We start from the raw sequence: 23,907 nt of genomic DNA on the forward strand, positions 1-23,907 counted from the left end.
TTTTCTAAAGCAGATTAGGAAAATTTTCAAAGCATTCACCATTTGGATGAGTGGACTAGAGCACTGGAAGGCCCACCACTTGTCCTTTGCGGGTATAATGGTCCTTATTTAGACTATGGTCTCTGCCATCCCAAATTGTGTTATGAGATACGCTCTTCTCCCAAGTAAGGACCTAGATGCTGTTTGTTAAAGCTGTTAGTGATAGAGATTTGAGAGATTAAAAAGTGAAAAGTGAAAGCAAGACAACAATTTGGTGTGGTTAGGCCTGACAGCATCAATGACTTTACCTCTACAGTAAAGTCATTGATGCCTATATCTTTTATTTTAAGCTCGTGTTATAATGAAAATGATGTAGGGTAAATATATTATAGAACCCTAAGCAGCTAAGCTAACCCCAAACTTCTCATTTGCTGGTTTTACAAGTACATGAACTTATAGCGGATTTGGACTTTTTAGGCCATGGGGTCTCTAACATGATAAGGCTGCTAAGAATTTCTTGTGGGGTTCTTCAAGTATGATGTGCAAACTTCATATGGTCCATTAGAGCACTAGCATTGGAGGTGTAAACACCCTCAGTTGCTATCTTACCTCCAAAATCTCAAAAATTGCCCTCCATTTGGGTATGGGTTCTTAAAAATTTTGGAATTTATGAACGGTTGGTTCATATATATAGAACCAACTGTTCACTTGGTTGTAAAAAAAATACTATTATTTAATGGAAAATATGTACGTTCTCACTCATTCTCTCGGTCACTCTTCTCCCTCTCTCTCGCAACTGCAGAAGCTACATTGCCCATGCCGCTCAATCACTCTCTTTCCCTTTGCCTTTTTTTTCCTCTTCACTATATTGCTCTATCCCCAAACTGAAGACTTAAGGGTTTGTTGGTTGGATAAATTTGGATTTCGTTTGGAATTTTTGGGTTTCTCGGTGAAGCATGCATTTGGTCGTTTTCTGGGTTTATGGTTTCTCGATGGCTGGATCGGTGATGGTTGCTGTTGATGTTTGTTCGAATCGGTGGCTAGATTGGTGAAGGTTGTTGTTTGTGTTTGTTTGAATCGGTGGATGTTTGAATTGGTAAAGAATCAATGGGTTCTTTCTTTAACAGTTTGGGTCATCGGTTGGTGGTTTCTCAGTTCCAGCTTGATTGGACTTTTGATACAGAGGTATGTTATTTTCTTCTTCCTCTCTTTTCAATAGCTTTCTTTTTAATAGCTCTGTAATTAGCTTTCTTTTCAACATCATGTATATATCATCACTAAATTGCTGCCAAAGATTTTACATACGTCCCATGTAATTTGAATATCCTAAACTTGTTTTCTACACCCCTTGTAAGTTGGAATACCCTTGATGATCTACAAGGATACTAATCATGCAGTTAGGAAAAATCATTGGATAAGTAGAGAAAATTAAAAGTTTCTGCATAATATCAACTTTATGTTTGTCATATAGTATAGGGTCCAATTGAAGATATAATCACAGTGTTTATGTCAATTTTTTGGGTTCAACTTTGGGGATTGCTACTAATTTGTTCACATTACCTATTTAGAAGGGATGGATTCACAAGACAACATATCCCTATATGCTAATACCCTACAATATAATTCCAACTTTATGGCACAATTTTTGGAAAAATCTCAAAAAACTCCAATGTCTATTCAAGATTCTTCCCTAGAACTTGAAATTGTGATCCCCAAGACAGCAACACAAGGTGGCAACTTTAGTGTGGAGGAAGATGTCCTCCTTGTCTCGACATGGCTTAACACTAGCGTGGATCCCATGCATGGTAATGAGCAAAAGCAAGAGACATTTACTGCTAAAGTTTGGCAATACTTTTGCATGCACAATACCTATGGAACAAAGCGTTCTTCTTCCTCCCTAAAAAGTTGATGGTCTACGATTAATAGGAAGACAAGTAAATTTTGTGGGTTCGTGGCTAAAATTGAAGCAAAGAGTCAAAGTGATGCATCCGACAAAGACAAGGTATAAATTATATTGCAATGTCAAAATATTAACTTAGCAATAGTTTGAAGATACTAATTATGTTAATTTTTTTTTTTTTTGGTAATTTAGCTTGATCAAGCAAAGGCTTTGTATAAAGATACATCAGGTTTCCAATTTGAACATTGTTGGCTTTTGTTGAAGAACCAACCAAAGTGGAGTGTGCCTAAGGAAAGATCAAAAGGATTACCTCAAACTTCGAGTTCAATAGGTGAAGTAGGGGGGGGGGGGCTGATAACACAACGGAGTTTGAGAGACTGATTGGTAAAAAAGCCAAAAAAGCTAATCAAAAGAGCAAGGATGGCGATAAAGATTTTGGGGAATATTTGGCAAAGACATTGCACTACATTGAAGAAGCACATGAACAAGAAAAAGAGGTTCTTCGAATCAAAGCAGAAAATGTTCAAGTAGATGAAGAAAGAATTGGTTTTGAAAAGGAAAGAATTCGAGTAGATGAAGAAATAATTAGTTTTGAAAAGGAAAGGCTTCGGATTCAAATGCTTAAAGAGGAAGAAAGAATTGGGATTGAAAAGAAAAGACTTCGTATTGAAATGGAAAAGGAGGACCAAAAATAATGAAGATGGATACAAGTGGCATGACCGAAATTCAAAGAACTTTTTTTGAAAAACGCCCAGAGCAAATCCTTGCAAGACTAACTAATGATAAATAGTTCAGTTTGACATGTAGATGATGTTTTGTTCTTGTTTTTTGTACTAGCTTATTTAGGCCTAGGTTTGGCACATGTTGATGAAGTCTTTGTTCCAACCTAATTTTTTGTACTAGCTTGTTTTAGGCCTAGGTTTGGCACATGTAAATGATGTCTTGTTCCAACCTAATTTTTGGTACTAGCTTCTTTTTTTCTTTTTTTTTTGTGTTTTGTTATGTACCAAAAAAGGTCTGGACTCTTATGTGATTCCTTGGTATTTTCTATTATGCCACTTATGTAATCACAACATTTTTTGTTATATAAAATACTTATGTATTTTCTATGATTGATGTCATATACTTATGTCTATGTTCAATCTTATACTTATGTCTTGCTTCGACCTTATTTTGGTAAATGCTTCTAGGAGTTTTGCTCTTATATTATATTTCATAAACTAAGCAGTTTCGGTGCCCCCAAAAGAATATTATAGAACTTGTTTTGTTTATCTTCCTTTCATTTATATTGATAATTTTTTAACAATGTTGTCTTGAAGATTGTGTCCATGGGTTGCTCTCTGTTTCGCAAATTGCTTTTTAATGACTCAAATAAGGATGAGATAATGAATAAAAATCTCAAGACTTCAACATCACAACATAAACGTCATCAATATATCAAACGTAATCATTTGGAAGGTAATGAAAGACTTTATCTTCATTACTTTGCTAAAGTATATCCTCCTAATTTATTTCAAAGGAAATTTAGGATGAGTCATTCTCTTTTTCTTCGTATTCAATCTAAGGTAGAAACTTATGAAACTTACTTTATCCAAAAAGAGATAGTGCCTAAAAGCTTGGTTTATCTTCACTTCAAAAGATGACTACTGCAGTTAGGATGCTTGCATATGGGGTAACTGCTGATTTAATGGATGAATATGTGTGGATTGGAGAAAGCACTACAATGGAAAGTTTGAAAAAAAATTGTTGCAGCAGTGGTTGATATTTTCATTGAGGAATACTTGAGGTCGCCAAACAATGAAGACATTGCTAGATTGTTGGCCCATGGTGAAAGCTATGGATTTCCAAGAATGCTAGAAAGCATTGATTGCATGCATTGAAAATGGAAAATTGTCCAACTGCATATAAAGGTCAATTTTGTGGTCATATTCGTGAGCCAACCATTATCTTAGAAGTAATGGCATCATATGATCTTTAGATATGGCATGCATTTTTTGAGTTACCTGAGTCAAATAATGACCTTAATGTGTTAGAAAGGTCTAATATATTTTCTGAGCTAGCAGAAGGACGTGCTCTGGAGGTCAATTACTCAATCAATGGCAATGACTACACAATGGGATACTATTTTGCCAATGGTATATATCCAAAGTAATCAACATTTGTGAAAACAACTTCAGCTCCACAAGGAGAATAAAGAAAATTATTTGCAAAAGCCCAAGAGTTATATAGGAAGGAAGTAGAGCGTGCATTTGGAGTGCTTCAAGCAAGATTCGCAATTGTACGTGAACCTGCAAGATTTTTCTTCCCTGAAACACTCCAAGACATAATAAAAGACATAATGAAAGTGTGCATAATTCTCCATAACATGAACATTGAAGATGAGCGAGATGAAAATGAAGCGGTTGACTTTGATTATGAACAACTCGATGAAACTCCTCAGTTACAAGTGTCACGTGAGCAGACAAATGAATTTACTACATTCATCCAAAGTTATCAATGCATTCGAGACCAAGAAATTCATTCTCAACTCCAACCCAACATCATTGAGCATTTATGGCAAAGACAAGGTGATTTGTAAGAACTTGAATGTGTGACATTAAGTAGGTGACTTTTTATTGTAATTTGATATAATATGTATGTGAGTATTCTATAGACTACATTGGTAGTAATGCTCAACTTAAACTACTTCTTGGCAAGTTGATTTTTATATTGATATGTATTCGGCTTTTGATATGAGTTTTGAAAGGTTCATAGTATAGTATATGTTTTGCTTCAGTTTTGTATAAATGAAATTTGACAGGTTCATAATATAGTTTGTGTTTTGCATAAATGGAATTTGATAGGTTTATAGTATGGTTTGTGTTTTGAATAAATGGAATTTAACAAGTTCATAATTTTTGTTTTGCATATGGGGAATTTGATATGTTCATTACATAGTGTGTTTTGCATAAATGAATTTTGACAGGTACATTATATAGTGTGTAGATGGAATTTGACAGGTTCATTATGTAATTTATGTTTTATGTAAATGGATTTTGACAAGTTCATTATATAGTGTGTTTTGCGTAAATGAATTTTGACAAGTATATTATATAGTGTGTAAATAGAATTTGATAGGTTCATTATATAGTGTATGTTTTATGTAAATGGGTTTTGACAAGTTCATTATATAGTGTTTTGCATAAATGAATTTTGACAAGCTGTTACATTATATAGGGTGTAAATGGAATTTGACAGGTTCATTATGTAGTGTATGTTTTATGCAAATGGATTTTGACAGGTTCAATATATAGTGTGTTTTGGTAAATGAATTTAAACACATTTTTTCAAACAAATAATTGTTATAGAAATATGGATTTCCAAAAATATGATTGTTCGATAATAAAAAATAATAAAAAAATCTCCATTAAGAAAAGTTGAGTCAAGTTTTAAAAAATATGACCGTTAGTATAACGATTATTTGAAAATATGGTTGTTGGAAACAAAGAATAAAGAAAGAATAAAAATGGATATTTAAATGAGATGGTATAAATATAGAAATTGGGATGTTGAGTGTATTGTAAAGTGAGTTGGTATAATAGATAAAGTAATTTTCGAGGTGTTAAAATTGAACTTTTTTGGCCACTCGGATGCTAATGCTATTAGGGAAAAATCATCAATCCAAAAGCTAAAGGTAGGAACTGGGGTTAATGGCTACAAAGAGTCAAAATTTGTCTCTTTTTGCCGAGCTAAATTGGAGGTTTCATCATGGAAGGGATGAGTAGTAGCTCTAGGTGTTAAGAAAGAAATACATTCCTAATTGTATTTTTCTTAGTACAAGGTTGTCAATTCGTATTTGCTCAAGAACTTGGTTTGCTATTAAAAAAAAAAAAAAATGAGGTCTTTAACAAAGGAACGTGATGGCCAATCCAGAATCATAACCCTCTCAACTTTTGGCATGACAAGTAGCTTTCTCAGGGTTTTGTTATGAGTTTTAATGCTTGTTTAGTATAACATTTTTAAAATATGTTTTCAAAATGAGTAAAAAGAGGTTTTGAAAGTATTTTTCCCAACACAAAAAAGGCTTTTGTAGAGGTTTTAAATGTTAAAGAAGAAAAAAATTTGCTTGGCAAACATATCTCTAGGGCGTTGTGGGAGAGTCTTCCATTCTAGTGGCCAGTTTTATTCCATCTGTAAGGTTGAATTTATTCAACCATGTGTTAGCTGTATTCCGTGCCAAATTTGATTGTTTTTCAGCATTTAGAAACTCTGTATTTAGGTGAGAATTATATAAAGGTTGTGTGTGAGAGAGTGTGAAAAATTGATCAAGAGTGTGCATCAAAGAGGCAACTCGCGACTGGAGCTCGTGACTGACTCGCAACTGGCCACCCACCAGAATCAAGCACACGTGTGGAGCATGCAGGAAGTTGAAGGATCAGGATAGCTGGATCACTATAGGACAAAAAGTACAGTCTGACCATTCTGTTTTCTGGCGATTGGAACTCACAACTCATCCCAATCATGAATGACTCGCTAGAACGCCCTGTTTTGCTGAAAACTGACTTTTCACATTTCATCTCATACCCTACTATAAATACCCTTATACCCAAGAAATGTAGATGTGGCTATTGAGAGAAAAACCATAAGAGAGGTTTCTACAACACATCCACCTCATTAGAAAGAGAGCTATTCATTCTTAAAGAGAAATATTTGTAGTCTCTTCTCCTTTCCTCTCCCATTATTATACCCATTGAGAGGAGATTTGTACCCAAACACTATCCACACCCATTCAAAGTATTTGAGAGTGCTTTTGGAGCTTTGGAAAGCATTGGAAGATGTCAATGATGGCGGATGCAATATGGGCTTATTACGAGATTTGGTAAACTAGAAAAGACAAGGTTTGGCTTAACCCTATTAGAGCAAGAAGCTTGGAGGGCTTAGATACATCGGGTAGATTAGGATTGGAAGGTCTATTGCTATTCATGTATCCTAACTGATTTTCTAGTGGATCATTTACCACTTGGAGGACGGCAAAGAGGTTTTCGCCAAATTCTTTGGTTTTCTTTTCGATAACATGTGCCGGTATTATCTTGTGTTTGTATCTCTCTTCCCCTTACTTTTTAGCCATTAATTGCTGTGTTTGTGATTAATTATGTGTTTAAGTAGTTTGTCGAATTGAGTATTGCTTTTATTTCATATTTCGCACATCTATTGTTTGAATATAAGCTTGCTTTGGAAAATTTATGTTTTGGGGTCTAAACATTCACAAGTATTTTATACACAAAGTGAGCTTTCAGTAAGCTTTCACCCTTTAAGGTGATTTTTCATGTCATGGATTTTGTTATGGATGTGGCAAACTAGGTCATGATGAAAAAGACCATTTTTAGGCTAAGTACAAGATCTAATTCCATCAATATGACCCTCGGCTTCGAGCCCAGCCTAGTTGACCAAAGACTGCGACCCAAATTAGTAGCCCCGCTCAACAAGAAGAAGACAATTTGCAAAACAACACTCATTTTTCAAAAAATTACTTTTCCTGTGATGAAGGAGACGGTTGGTTACCAACAACATCAGTGTGGTAAAAAAATTGGTATATTCAATTGAATGTCACAAGTACTAAAATGGCAAAAGTTCAAGATTTGGTTTTGACAAATGTCTTAATGTGGGTAATTCTATGGAATAAAATTTCCTTTGTTCTGCTCTATGCTCTTATGTAAGGTTGTTCACTAAAACGCAAAAACTGCAATAATCGCACGCAAAATAACATAATCGCACCGCAAGTAACAATACATTGCAGTTTTATAATAAGAAAACCGCACAGACCATATCACACCACACCCTCTCTATATATTAATTAATTAATTTATTTATTTTTAATATTAAATATATTGTTAATAGTTTAATAACCCTAGTTTTCAAAAAAACAAAAAGTTTGATAACCTAGCAAATGTTGACTAGGAAATTCAGCCCAAAATAAAGAAAAATTAGCTCAATAATTTAAAATTTGGCTCAAAACAAAGGGAAAACTTAGTTTTGGTTGGATAGAAAAAGCCCAAAATTTGAAAAATATATTGACTTCAAACCGTATCTTATACACTGCACCGCACATGTGACCCAAAAATGAAATGTGGTGCGGTTATGATTTTGACTAAACTCTAAACCACACTGAACACGTTCCTGCAAAAATAAGGTGCAGTACAGTTATGGTTTTAGCTAAACCGCACCGCAAAATGAGGTGCTAAAAATGACTCAAAACCGCACCATGAACACCCCTACTCCTATGCAATTAAAATCCTCCCCCTTTTTTTTCTTCGATATAAAAGGAAAAATCTCAATTTTGGACTCCCTTGGCTTTTCTCTCTCCATGTGAGAGGAAAGAGACAAAACAAAAGTATGTGGGTTTTAATTAACTCAAAAGAAAAAGTATCTTGTCATTGAACAAGAGATATAAGATACAAACTCGCCTACGCCAAAAACCAATTGATATCATGACCTGATGATAAAGAATAATTATCATAAACTGAACATAAAAGGGTGGAGGCTACCAATATTTTTATTTTCCTTTCATACTTCTCCTTACCCATACACCTTCATCTTTTGCAAGACCAACTTTTTTTTTTTTTTTTATCAATACAATAGTTTTAACATATGACATCCACTCATGATAATTGCTCTTTATCATCAATCAAGATACTAATTAATTTTTGTGTTGACGAAAATATAACCTCAAATTTCTTATTCAAAACAACAAAAAAATTTTACCCACTGAATTAATTGGAATCCAATGCAAAACAACCTCTTTAATCATCTCAAATACCTGCAATTAATGCCCTTCTCCCTTATGCCTGCTCACTTCATATAATAAAACCAACCATATCCACCAGTACGTGAGCCCACATCCATCAACTTTTTTTTTTTCCCTTTAAGTTGGAAAAGAGCTATTCATAAACCATAATTTAAAGCTTTTATATGTCTTATCGTGGGTGTTCACACCACTTCTTTTTTTTTTTTTTTTTTTAGCTGAATGTATGTCCTACTTCCCAAAAAAAATGTATGTACTATCTTAGAAGAAGATCAGATTATTTCAAAGAGAATAACTTAGGTTCGGAGGTGGCGTAAAAGACCCCATTTACGCCAACCAATTCGAAAATGCCACATCAGCCATTTAACTTAAATTTAATACACCTATTACACACAATTAAAGCCCACATAAAACCTTTCTCTTGCCTGTTCTATCTCTTCAACCTCACCTTCACCAAATTTCAAAATCTCTCTTCCACTGTACCTTTCTGTGAGACACGTACCCATGGTTGAATCTCCATGCCACCGAGTACCACACCACCACTACTGGCAGTGCTTGCCGTTGTGGCCTTCTCCTATCTTAAGGTTCTCTCTTATTTCTCATTCTCTCTAGCCCGAATCCAGCTATGGCAGAGCTTATGCTTGCACCAACTCCACCATCGCTAGCAGTGCTTCTCACCTGCTTCACCACCACTAGTGACAATATTACAGCAATTCATATATTGCTTGGGTTTGACTTTCATTTTAATTTTAACGTTAATTTTTGGACTGCACAGAAGATGTTTGTGAAAATGTCTGTTAGAAACTTTAAAGTTATTATAAAAATAGGCATAGGATGGGTTGCTAATTTATTGTTGTTTTGGTATGTAGGGTTTCCCCTTTGTATGGGTTCCTTTTGTTTGCTTTTGAAATTTTAAAAGTTAGTGATTTAGCACAAGCTCATTGATTTTTGCTTGTGTTTTTCATGTCATTCTAAATCTGATGGGAAATTTTCTCCAAAAAAAAAAAAAAAAAAATCTGATGGGAAATTAATATATAGGTATTTTCTTATGTGAATTGTATATGATTCTCTTTATAATTGCTAAAATTTATAAATTATTTATCTTAGATACTATCTTAAATTCCTTAATGTCAAATGCATGTGATTGGTCTTTTTTACTATATTGTTGTAGGCAGGAACGGATCTAGGATTTTAAGTTAAGAGGAGCTGAAGATAAGCACAAAAAAAAAAAAAAAAAAAAAAAAAAAAAAAAAAAAAATACAAATGCACATCTATATATTATTAACAAACTATTAACCAATACAAATACTCAAAATCATTGTTTTTTAATATATCAAGATGTAATCATCTATCAACAAAAACAAAATATACAAAACACTATTGTTTCTTAATACATTATCTATGAAAATGGAACTCGACACTATGAATTTATTATGCACTACCAACAAGCACTTTTCCTAACTTTACCATTTTTATTCTTTGAAAGTTCAATCAGTATTCCTCTTTTTATTACTTGTCTCTATTATTGCCCATTTCAAGGTGTTTCGGAGTTCTTAAAATATATATATATATATATATATAATAATTGTTACTTTTATATAAAATAATGAATTTTATTTTATTTTTTTAGAAATCTTATAAGGTGGGATTTAAAAAAAAAATTATAACCTTATTCACATTTTATATAAGATTTTTAACTTACTATTTACTCATGGAAATCTTGTAAATAAGAAAGAATATAGGATTATTCTTTAAGTAGGAAGTTTCCTAGAAGTTTCCTTAATCTCTCCACTGCTTAACACGTGTTTTACTTTTACCATCAGATCTTTTTTCTCTATTTTCGCAACCAAGTTTCTTCCTCATAGTCTCTTACCAAGGAAGCAATGCCAAGATCTCAAATTAATTCATTACTCAAATATTCTTTCATACTTTTAGTCTTCATCATTTGACCATGAATCTGAGCACTTATGTCTTCTCCTTCTTGGCATCTTCTTCTTCACGCTCTTCGTGCTATAGTAAGACAAAGATCAAAGAATGCCATAAGTAAATAGTAAGTTTGCCCAAGTTTCGACTCGTTCAAGAAGGCAAAATCTCATTACGGGCGAAAAATGAAGAAATTGACCGGAACGGACGAAATGAGCTAGAATGGGTCTCGCACGGCAGCATGAACTGTGAAGGCTGAAGCAAAGAAGCTGGGCTGGGAAGATTGAGTAATCGGTAGGAAGACAGGTCTCGCGTGGCTGCGTGGGTGTCAGTGCCTCTCTGTCTATCTCGCAGGAATTAATTTAGTTTCTATCTCGACTAATCTCTATTTTTTGTTTTCTTTTTTCTTAATAAAATTTGGATTTACATTTTTTTTTAAAGATTTACATGGGCTGGGTTAATGGTTCATGATTGTGGAGGGGCCCAACGCCCAAGTATAATTTTTTTTATTTTAATGGAGGTTTTATGTGGGTTGTAATTGTGTGTAATAAGTGTATTAATTTAAGTTTGATGGCTGATATGGCGTTTCCAGATTGGCTGGCGTAAAAGGGATCTATTACACCTTCTCTAGACCTAAGTTATTCTCTATTTCAAATGCTAAATTGCTAATCCAGATCGTGGTAAACATGGGCCGGGTATGGAGTTGAAGCAAATTTCACAGCCCAGCCCAAGAGATAAGAGGGCTTTGAGTTTTGACGGATCTGGATGCCTTATGGTGTTATGATGTAAGCCCAGTGGATGATGCTTTTGAGAACGAGAAAGTGCAGTCAGTCTAGGCTGGTCGTGGTGGATCAGACATTAAACTCAAACAGCCCATTTAAGCAAAAAACACACAGTTCCAACAGTGATTAACTTCCACAGAAGTGAGCTTTTCCGTGCTTGATTTGTAGGGTAAAGTGTAAACACTGATACTGTACATCTTTCTTAGAGAGAGAGAGAGAGAGAGAGAGAGAGAGAGGATGTGGAGTTCGGTGGTGGTGGCAAGAGCTGCTGTGTCGTCCAGACAAGGTGGAGCAGTATGGAGGAGGTTCTATGCAACTCAAAACCCGAAACACAAGGTACCTGCTTCTTCATCTTCTAAAACTCAAACACAAACTGAGTCTGAAATTCCTGTTTTCTCAACAAAATGGGGTTTTCCCAAAAGATTATTTATTTGCCAAAACCCCAGGTTCTACTCTCAGACTTCAACAGACCCCACTGATTTTGAGGAGTCCTCAGTGGGTTTTGTTGAAAATGGTGATACCCAGCTGGAGAATTCTGGGATTCATGGGGTTTATGAGCAAGGTTTAGTTGGTATTGATGAAAATAGGGATACCCAGTTGGATAGTATTGTCCCTGGGGATGGGCATGAGATTTTTGGGGTCTCAGACCAATCTGGTGATGCCCAGTTTGATAGTTTTGCCACTGGGGATTAAAATGGGGATGAAGAGGAGGAGGTTTATGAGATTAATGTGGAGCATTTGGAGAATGTGTTGTCTTTATTGCAGAGTAGTGTTGATGGGTCTTTAGAGTCAGCTCTTGATGACATGGGTTTGACTCTACATGAGGAGTCTGTGGTGAAAGTTCTGGAGACCCCACTTGTTTTGGGTGAGAATTTGATTAAGTTTTTCAAGTGGGGTTTAAAGAAGAAATCTGAGTTTAAGGTGACTACCTGTGTGGTGGATGCGCTTGTGCGGGCAATTTGTCTTGAACTTAAGAAGAAAGATGCATATGCTTTGTGGGATTTGATTAAGGAGATAGGTGAGAAAGAGAATGGTTTGTTGAATGTGGAGATTCTCAATCAGTTGATAGCTTTGTTATCAAAATTGGGAAAAGGGAAGGCGAGTTTGGAGGTATTTAACAAGTTTGGGGATTTTGGGATTGTCCCAAATGTTGATACATATTATTTCACGATTGAAGCACTATCTAGTCGATCAATGTTTGACTGGGCTTGGTATGTTTGTGAAAAGATGCTTGATGAGGGAAGTTTGCCTGAGAATGAGAAAGTGGGTAAGATCATATCTTGGCTTTGTAAGGGGAGGAAGGCTAAGGATGCCCATTCAGTATTTATTTGCGAAGGAGAAGAACCAAATTACTCCTCGATCTTCTGTTAATTTTTTGATCTGTTCACTCTGTAGAGAGGATGAAACTGTGAAATTGGCTTTGGAGATGTTGGATGATTTTTCGGGAGAAGCACAGAAATATGCAATTAAGCCATTTTCTACTATCCTTCATGGTTTGTGTAGGATGAAAGATGTCGATGGGGCAAAACAGTTGCTTTCTAAGATGATCGCAGAGGGTCCACCCCCTGGAAATGCAGTTTTCAATTCAGTTATCAGTGGATATTCCAAGGCTGGGGATCTGGGAGAAGCTATACAGATTAAGAAGCTGATGGAGAGTAGGGGATTGAAACCAGATGTGTACACTTATACTGTCATCATGAGTGGTTACGCAAATGGTGGTCAGATGGAGGAGGCTTGTAAACTCTTGTCAGAAGCAAAAAAGAAGCATTCTAAACTGACTCCTGTGACTTACCATACACTCATTCGTGGGTTTTGTAAGCTTGAAGAGTTTGACAAGGCTTTGAAGTTGTTGGCTGAGATGAAGGATTTTGGCGTTCAACCTAATGTTGATGAGTACAATAAGTTGATCCAATCTCTTTTTCTAAAGGCTTTAGATTGGGAAACAGCAGAGAAGCTGCTAGAGGAAATGAAAGAGAAAGGATTGCACCTCAATGGGATCACAAAGGGTCTCATAAGAGCAGTCAAGGAGATGGAAGAGGAGGAGCTAGTGCTGGGTTCATAAGTGTGGAGGGCCGGGGGCCTAAATTGTTTAGCTGGTTGTAGGAAGTAGATGTGATACAAAGACACCGATGGGCTAGTTTTATAGGCTTCAACACCCCCCCCCCCCCTTCTTTTCAATGACATAAAGAGTGAAGCCTTGTGTATGACTTCTTTGAAGGATTGCATTATATATTCCTTCACATCAGTCAGATTGACAGAGAAGCTTCATTTATTTTTCTTTCTCTAATCTTTGGGTCAGTTTTTCACTTACATTCTGTTAAGCAGCCATCTTATCCAAGTGAGGGATATGCATTCTACAGACTGTAGAAACAATGGTTTTGGTTGCAGCAATGCAAATGTCAAGTGTTGTTTAATTTATCATGTGATCTTGTTTTTTGTTACTAGGATATATTGACTTGCTTAAATTTAATTAGTTCATCCAACATTCCTCTACTTGACCTTTACATGCACGTCTTTTTATTTATTTTATTATTACTATAAAATTTTAACCTGTTTTATCTTGAGATGTTTGTTCATCCTTTAGACATTTCATGTTTCACCATCTATTACCTTTTTTGTTTTTATTGCTTTTCTATTGGATTTGGAAGGTCCATACACATTGTTATACGGTATTTGTATTATTCAGGGAGGGCAGAGCAAACCCTTGAAGACGAGTTATGCAGATTTCCAATGTTAGAAAATTGTGTATTAGAAAGAGTAAAAGAAAAGAAAAAACTAAAGATAAATAGTGGAAGATCAAAGTCTAACGTTATCAGTGTCTGTGAACTAAAATTCACTATCTTTTTCGTGCTCGTCCTCTCTATTCAAAACAACTGTTGACAAAATTTTCCTTTTGTCTGTCTGATCTAGTTTTCCTAATTTTCTTGATAGGTAATTCAAGTATCTTATTAAAAAAGACATAAATGTACAAAAGAAGAATCTAAGAAGTATAGTGGTTGTATATCTTCAGATAAGCTCATAAAAATTACAAAACTATTGCTTCCATAAAACCATGAAGCATAGGTCTATTCGGATCCAAAGACTTCCAATGAAACAGCAAGTGGTCTTTTGATGTTTCAGTTGTCACATGTATGAGTCATTACATGGCTTCTTCTTTGTTTTTCTGTAAATCTCCATCCTCATGTTGCATTACATCTGCTAAATTATGGTTTTGAAGTTTTGAACAATGTGTAATTTTTTAAAGACTTTTGCCTTTATGTTTGTGTATGCTTAGATTGGAAGGTGGCTTACCATACTTTGGATGTATCTAACTAGAGCCAAGCTGTGGCAATCTCAAACTTGTATAACATGGAGGCCAAAGCTTTACTTGTATTTCTAAATTTGAATCTATATCTAGACTTGTAACTACCAGCATGTTAATTTACATGATATTACCAGATTAGGTTGGGTAACCTAGCATAGGAACATTGTGAATATGCCAAGTATCATAATGATTTTTGCCTGTTACTACATTGTTTGTTATATGTGACATTGGTCTTTGATCTTTGGAGTTCAAACGTGCTTCAAGTTCCTTATTTTGGTTTAATTTTCATATCTTCACTTTGTCTTTTTTGATGATTTGATGTCCTCATTCAACTGATAGGTTTTACCAAGTGCACAAAGCTCTCACTTTTGTGGAGTCTAGGAGAGGTAATTAGTAGTTAACTTCACATTATTTTTATGTTTTTATCATATACACCGCATAGCATTTGTCATTTTATGCCGTTACTTACAAGTTAGTTACCTACTATTGAGTATTACCATTTCTTTACCAATTTAATGATTGATAGGATAACACATCTTGCTAGGAGAAGTGACCCATATGAGCTAAGAAGAGATTACTGTTTTGCTAGAAGAGGAAGTCTTTCTAACTTTTAGTTTTCTGATGGCTCTGTGAAAGAATTTGTTAAGGCCAAATTACAACTTATCTATAGTTTGACCAAAATTTAAGTTACTTACCTGTTGTTTAAAAGTTGACACTTTTTCCACTTGAGGTTCATTCTGTTAAGCTTCCATCACCCACCTCTGTACTTTCACCGTTAAAAACACAAAAAACGTAACAAAAACATAAAAATCAAGATCTAAAAGCATATTTTTTTTAAAGCAGTAAAGTTTTGGCTTAAGAACATTCTTCATTTTCATAAGAACATTTTCAAGTCTATCAATCCAAATAAAACCGTCAAGGGAATAGAAAAGATTGAGAAAAAAATTTGTGGTGTGTTTGATTTGGTTTTAATTTTTGGTTGCAGTGGTTGTGGGTTTATGTTCAAAATTTATGAGTTTAATTTTTGGTTTATGTTCAAGATTATCTGGCTGTGGAGGATCTAAGTAAGGCTAGCGATTGCTTGTTGGGTTGTTAGTTGTATACTTGTACATAGGTACACGTATAAGAGTATTTGAACAATGTAGAATAGAGTTTAAGATCCCCCAGCCCCAGGAACAGCACAGGGATATGTTAAGAACGGAATTTTTGAACTTTCCTTTCCTTGATTGTTTAAACGAAGCCTCACTTCTCATTGGATGGAACGGAGCATGCTTTACTCTGTTAAACATTGACCACCGTGAATGGTCATTTTTCTTTGAAACAAAATTTGATAAACTGTAGAAGTAGAAAACAAAGCCAAGCCAATTTACAAATAATAGTTATCAGGCTCCCATTCCACCAACCAATTCCAATTGAAGCTGTAGTTGAAAATAAAACACGTCCATAATTTTTTCGAAAATTCATCTAGTAATTAAACACGTATTCAAAAAAAAAAAAGCGTTTTCTACCCTGCATAAGCCTTCTGCAAAATATACAAGCTAAACCCAAACCAAAAACTAAACCCAGAAATCTTGAACAGAAACAAAAAATTAAACCCATAAATTTTGAATATAAACCCACAGCCATTGCAACCAAATATTAAAACCAAATTAAGATCATTCACATCAAAGATAAAAATTTTAGCATTTAACATCTCAAAAACTTACATTATTTATTTTAATACCATACTTTACAATAAACCATACATTAAAAGTTCTATTTTTTTACCACTTCGGGTCCGTTTGGATACCGCTTATTTTGCTGAAAACTGAAAATATTGTAGCAAAATAATTTTTAAATGTGTGAATAGTGTCGTGTGATTTTTTTTTTTCTGAATAAAGTGGTTGTGGGTCCTGTAAACAATGCATTTTGTCTCCTAAAAGCTGAAACGCGTGCATAAATAAATAACGCAAAACGCCAGAAGCAGGAAAATAATTCATATCCAGATGTATACTTCATTTAAAATAATATATACAACATATTAAAATGATAATAAAAAAACCTTCACAAAATCTAATAGCAATAGATACAAGCACCTCCACCGCAACACTATTAGCCTCAACCTATGACAACAAAAATCCACCACACGCCAAAAAAAAAAAATCATCACAATCGCAAAACCCATATAGGTGAGAAGAAAGAAGAAAGAGAGAGAGGCGAAAACCATGGACTTGCAAGTGACCTTTGAAGGTAAGAAGAGATGGTGGATCAATTAATCCCCAAAGCAAAAAGTCAAAGGCCACTAAGACCAGATCCAAGTTGTTGGACCAAGACACATTTGGGGGCTGTCCAGCATATTCAAAAAAGGGAAGTTAACATTTGAAAGAGATAGCCTGGGAAGATATAATAAGCAAAGTTGCAGATGACGGAAATCAAAAAGAATTGGCTGGTGAGTAGAAATAAAAAAGAGAGAGAGGCCGGTGAAAGAAAAAAGAAAAGAGAGAAGAAATATAGACCAGTGAAAGAAAAAAGAATAAAGAAAAGAGAGAGTGAGAAATGTTATTTGTTATTGAGGGCAGTAATAAAAACTATTTTTTTGGGACAAATTACACTCTTCCTTTGAGATTTGGAGAAATGACACTAACTCCCAAATTTAAAAGGAAAAAACAATCCCCTTTCTTGAGATCTAAAAAAAAATAACACCCCCTCTCCTGTTAATATTAGTAATGAAATATTCTAATTTTTTAAAAGATTCTCTTTACCAAAGTTTAACTATAGTTAGTGAAATGATATAAAATAAAATAAAATAAAAAATGAAAAGAGCATATTATAAAACATGTTGCTTAAGTGAATTTTTTAGTCTCTTCTAGCACCTTTCCAATTGATTTTTTAAAATTTGATAATCCTCTTAGATTTTTTAATCGCACCTCTCACCAACACTTTGGATCAAAATTTATGAAAAAAAAATTTGTTGAAGCTTTCAAGCTTTTATTGTTTTAAAATGAGTTTTAAATTTTCGAAGTCACTTATCAATATAAAAAACTTTTAGACATAGGTAAATTAGATAGAGTTTACATAGGTGTATGTATGTGTGTGTGTGTGTGTGTGTGTGTGTGTGTATATAAGGGGTAATTTCACTAAACCCACTTGTGGTTTTGCCCGAAATCACTTTGCCTATCCGTGGTTTAAAAAATGTCACTTTACCCACCTGAAATATGTTCTGTTTGTTTTTCGTAACCCACCTCTATTAAAATCAGGGGTAAATAGGTATTTTTGTTCAAATTTTATGTGTCTTTCCTCCCAAAACAAAAAATAACACAAAAATACAAGAAAAACAAGATCAAAATGGAGGGTTTTGTGAAAATTAATACGAAAAACATGAAGAACATACCCAAAAAAACCCTTGTTGCACAAACAACAGTAACACACACAGAGAGAGCACAAAGAGATGAGTGATGAGTGATGAAAGCCTAAGCCTAAGAGATGAGTGATGAACATCATCAGCAAACACACACAGAGAGAGCATCATCAGCAAACACACGAGAAAGTGAGGAACATCATCAGCAACAGTAACACACACAGAGAGAGCACAAAGAGATGAGTGATGAAAGCCTAAGCCTTAGCAAAAAGAGAAGAAAGCATAGTGATTGCCACTACCACTACATATCACACGAGTTCTTCAGAGTTGCACCCAATCACCATAACAAAATCGCCGTCGTCCATTCCCAAATCTCCACACAAGTCTACACCAGTGGCATCATTGATAACACCGACACTGATAACCAGCCACTTCATGTGAAATCGGTATTGCCACCTTTTTACAACGGCGACCGCCGCTTCACTTTTTCTAATCTCCTGACCTCCGTTGATTCACTCACCTCTCACCTCCGCTCCATTCTCCTCGGTAACGATTTTAAAATTTTTTATTTTATTTTTTCTGAATTATAAAAACTTTGTATTTATAATTAAAATTCATAGTGTGGATTGCAACAAAAAATTTGAACGCACTTAGAAACAGGCAAGTTTGCTTTCGCAAATGGCAAATTTAAATTTGTTGTGTAATGCTTTATTGTTAAACTTCATACCCATAAACCACTGCTAACCTAACACTGCAAAGGCGAAGAGAGGAGAAATCTGCAAAGTGAACCCACCAAATCAAATATTAATTTTCACAAAACCCTCTATTTTGATCTTGTTTCTCTTGCATTTTTGTGCTAATTTTTGTTTTGGGAGGAGAGAGACAAAATTTGAGCAAAAATACTTATTTACCCCTGATCGTAACAGAGGTGAGTTACGAAAAACAAATGGAACATACCCCAGGTGGGTAAAGTGACATTTTTTAAATCACAGGTAAGCAAAGTGATTTCGGGCCAAAGCACAGGTAGATTTAGTGTGTGTGTGTGTATATATATATATATATATGTTTATCAAAGTGTTATTGTGTTGCTATTTTTATTTCATTGCAATTTATTTTGTTAGACCACATTTTCATCACACAGAATATCTATTTATAGATTTATTAAGCTATTTTAATTATTCAAAGTACAAGAGAAAATCTAGAAGTTCAAATCAATTATTTTTCTTCATGCAAATCAGGTGAGGTGTCAATGGCTATTGACTTCTACTTTCCAGCTCATTTTTACATTTACTTCTTTACTGCCAAGTATTGTATCTTTGGCTGAATTATTGACAAGTAGCATCCACGTATTGAATTGCAAATTACCTTTCAAGCATTATAGATACAAGGGAAATGGTTTGGGCTTTTTCCAAATACTTGAACTACTTCTCAAAAACTATTTTTTTTTTCGTTATATTAATTTCAAATTTGTGGTTTAGGACATTCAACGAATATAAAATCTTCAAAAAAAAAATGTAGAAGAAATAAGATAATAGAGCATGAATAAATATCCAAAGCATTGTGTAACAAACAAATCGAGCATTTTCAAACAAAATCCATCAACGGAAATGTCTTTAAACTTTGAAGTAAACCCATTAACAACAACAAAAATCGAGTTTTTTCAACAAAAAAAAAATTTTAAAGAAGCTTCACAAATTGTTTTGTGAATATTATACTATTGTGCACATAACAATCTATCTACACATAAATTCCAAAAATCCATGGCTCAGCTATGCTAAAATACAAGCAATTTTGAGGGCTTTGTCGACATCTACCTAGTTATTCAGCTTTTGTCGTATTCACTGTGGAATCACTGTTTGGCCATAGGATAGGAGGTTGTAAGGGACCAGCTAAGGTGTATTTGTTACTGTGAATTTTGTAAACAAAAGTCCTTAACATCAATCTTGGTTTTCAAAGAAGCGGGAAAGGATGAGCGGGAAGGGATGATTGCCGAAATTTTGGGTTTTGTAAAACTTTTAAGAATAAGTTGAGGGCAATTTTGGAAATATGTTCTTAACTAAAAGATAAGTTAGTACACAACATTTTTAACATCAATTTAACAGAGTTTAGTTAAATGAATGTCAAAGGGAGAAAATGGTTTTTCCTTTTAAGTTTGGGGGTGAGTGTCATTTTTCCAAACCTCAAGGGAGGGGAGTGTTATTTGCCCCTTTTTTTTAAGCGTTGAGCTATAGTAGAATTTCTCTCTCTCTCTCTCCCTTTGTCTCTCTCTCCCACAACAGAAAAAATAAAATAAAATAAAATTATAACATCTTGCTACAGTGCGCTCTCAAAAATGAAAGTGCACTGTAGCAAGATGTTAAATTTTTTAGCATATGGCATCTTTGATGGAGTGGGTTTTTATGGTTTCAGATGCTAAAATTTGCATTTTAGCATTTATACAACCCTTGATAAGAATGCTCTTAACATACTACAAATTTCTTTCTCAATCTTTTCTATCCCCTTGACAGTCTAATTTGGATCGATAGGGTTGAGAACGTTCTTATGAAAAGGAAGAATGTTTTTGAGCCAAAACTTCACCATTTTTAAAAATATGCCTTTAGCCCTTGATTTTTATGTTTTTGTTATGTTTTTTGTGTTTTTAACAATGAAAGTACAGAGGTGAGTTAAAGAGGCTTAACGGAGTAAACCTTAAGTAGGCAAAGTGCCAACTTTTAAATTACAAGTGTGTTTTTTGTGTTTATTGCTACCATATGGACCTTAAAATATGATGAGTCATGTTCTACCGCGCGTGGGCAAGACTAGCTTGCCCCTTGGATTGCTTTTTCTGCCTGAAGTGCCATAAATTCTCGAGGAAGCAACAAATTGTTTTGCACTCAAGTGCACTTAGAGGGCGTTTCGATAGCACAAACGCACGTCCACGTCCAAGTTTTTTTTTTTTTTTTTTTACGCGTGTTGTTACTGTTCATTGGCCATGAACAGTGATTTTAGGCCAATGAACAGTAACTTTTTGCATGAACAGTATTTTTTACCCATTTAAAAATTATTTTGCTACAGCGTTTTCAGTTTTCAGTTTTCAATTTTCAGCAATAAGTTCTATCTAAACAGACCCTTAGTCGTTGATGATTATGATCCCCTGGTTCTCTTCTTCTTTGTTCATTTGATGACTAATCGATCCTATCGTTTCCTTTAATTGCGTAGTTTGTAATTTTTTGATCCTTTTGTTCTTGAACTTTGGCATTTCAATTTGTCTTCTTTTTTTTTTCCCCTGCCTATCAACACTTTCACTACCTTTGACTTCTTGTGGACTTGGTAATACTCCCTCTCTTCTTCAGATTCCTGGCTAGAATCTTTTACTCCATACGGTACTCCTATTTCAAGCTCTAGTATAACGCTCTTGATTGAGCTTCAACATCTTCTGAGTTACTATCCATCCTCAATGGAGTCTCGCCTTGGCTTAATTTAATCATCATTAGATGTAGTCAAAATGGGTATTTGGCCATTTCACCAAAACTTTCCAGCAAAATACCCATGTTTTGAAACTATCTAGCAAAATGCCCCTGTTTTAAACTCAGTTTTCTAACAATCGAGTTTCAATGATAAAACTCGATTTTTAGAAAATTGAGTTATATGAAATCAAACTTAAAAAAAAAAAAAATACATGTAACTCGAGTTCCATGTAAAATTTCTCACATTACTCGATTTTTATCAAAACGAGTTTTTCATTGAAACTCGATTTTCTAAAAATTGAGTTACTATCCATCCTCAATGGAGTCTCGCCTTGGCTTAATTTAATCATCATTAGACGTAGTGAAAATGAGTATTTGGCCCTTTTGCCAAAACTTTCCAGCAAAATACCTATATTCTGAAACTATCTAGTAAAATATTCATGTTTTAAACTCGATTTTCTAAAAATCGAGTTTCAATGAAAAACTCGATTTTTAGAAAATTGAGTTATATGAAATCAAACTTTAAAAAATATATATATACATGTAACTCGAGTTCTATGTAAAATTTCTCACATTACTCGATTTTCTAAAAATTGAGTTTTAAAACAAAGGCATTTTGCTAGAAAGTTTTATAACAGAGGCATTTTGCCACATCTTTTGGGCGAAAGGGGCAAATGTCCATTTTAGCCCATTAGATGTACCCTCAATCTCTTTGTACAAAGCTGCTTATATGTATAGGTTGGCCTTACAGAGGCTTGCTAAAATGGATGGCTTGATAATTTGGTTTCCTATTGCTCATGAATCGCTCAACCAGAGAAATTAACTTGGGCTCTTATGAGCCTTACAAATTGCTGCTTTTGTTATACTCTAGCCGATCTTTGCGAAGCTTTAAGCCAATATTCACAAGTTATGTTTTTTCAAAGTATTGAATCAACTCGACAACAAAAGTAAAATATTCAAATTCAGCTCGAGCTAGAACCAAGCCTATTAACAGTGTTCAAACTTGAGTTCGTTAAAAAGCCAAAAGTTAAATATTAGCATTGATACACCATGTTGAATATACTAGTATGGATGTGGAAGCGAAAGTATAAAGTATAGAATACAATAACACACAAGGATTATATAGTTCAGCCTAACGGTCTACAATCACGGAGGAAACCTAAAGGGCTATATTAATAATATATTAAAGTGTAGTATAAATTATGTGTTACAATGAACCAAAACATGTGTATATATAGTAGATTAAACCCTAGACTAATAGATTTATAGTACAAGTAGGAGACTTGGCTTGCACACAAAGTAAAATTAGGCTTGGACTTATGCTAATCGGCTAATATATTTCTAACACCCTCTCTCAAACTCAATATGGAAGTTTTATGAAATCTTGAGATTTGATAAGGTCGAGAAGATCCCTCGAATGAAGTTTGGCTCTGTGACAGTGGTTTGAGGAAAGCAATGGTCTTGTAGTGTTAATGCGACTTCTAACGATAGCATGACCATACCAGAGAGTTTTAACGGCAGCAGTGGAAAGTCAAAGAAGATGAACGCAGTAAAGATACACCAAGGAAGACAAAAAAATGCTCTTAAATAAACCATAAGAACAGAAAATCATGCCTACAGAAAAGTGGCTTTGATACCAAGTTAAATATTAGCATTGATACATTATGTTGAATATGTTAGTATGAATGTGGAAGCGAAACATATATAGTATAAATCCTAAAGGGCTACATCAATAATATATAAATCCTGTGTTTCAATAAATCATAACATGTGTATATATAGTAGACTAAATCCTAAACTAATAAATTTCTAGTATAAGTAAAAGACTTGACTTGCACACAAAGTAGAATTAGACTTCGACCTATGCTAATGGACTAACATATCTCTAACATCAAAAAACTTGAACTTGGCTTTGCTCAAGTTAATTCATTAGTTAAGTTGAGTTTGAGCTCAATATTAAGCTCAAATTCGAGCTAGAATATCAAGTTCTGCTTAGCTTTAGTAACCTGCTTCAATAGGAAAAAAGGCCCATCGACTATATATACAGGGGTTACCGCAGTATAGTTAGGACGTCTTGTACAACTAGGATTAGAATTCCTAGTATAATTTGGATTAGGGTAATACAATAGACTTTGAGCCTTGACAATGTTCTTTACATTCTACCTTAGACTCAATGTGGAAGCCTAAATATAACTCGACTTTGAAAAGCAAATATAATCGGGCCGGTGGAGCACATAGTGGATAAAGGAAGTGATAAACTAAAAAGAAGGTTGGAAATCATGTGGGCGCATGGTGATTGAAGCTTGACTTTGCAAAGGACTGCAAATCATATTGTAGAGGTTGCGGACGTGTGGTTCAAGAAACTTAGCTAATTAAAGATGATGCATAACCACACCAAAAAAAAAAAAATGGTCGAGTGTTAGACTAGAGGTGTGGTCTAAAAAACTTGGAAAAA

At 34.4% G+C, this 23,907-nt stretch overlaps 1 long non-coding RNA gene and 1 pseudogene across 1 annotated transcript; both read left to right on the forward strand.

Annotated features, from left to right (window-relative positions):
• The first annotated feature begins 501 nt into the window (after positions 1–501).
• LOC142630982 (uncharacterized) lies at positions 502–2,988 on the forward strand. Its single transcript, XR_012843480.1, has 2 exons — positions 502–1,981; positions 2,072–2,988. It is a non-coding gene; the product is annotated as an uncharacterized LOC142630982 (long non-coding RNA).
• Positions 2,989–11,479: 8,491 nt separating this feature from the next.
• Positions 11,480–13,850, forward strand: LOC142630581 (small ribosomal subunit protein mS80 (rPPR6)-like; annotated as a pseudogene).
• The last annotated feature ends 10,057 nt before the right edge of the window (positions 13,851–23,907 follow it).

This window comes from Castanea sativa, chromosome 4, assembly GCF_040712315.1.
Source record: "Castanea sativa cultivar Marrone di Chiusa Pesio chromosome 4, ASM4071231v1".
Taxonomy (NCBI): Eukaryota; Viridiplantae; Streptophyta; class Magnoliopsida; order Fagales; family Fagaceae; genus Castanea; species Castanea sativa.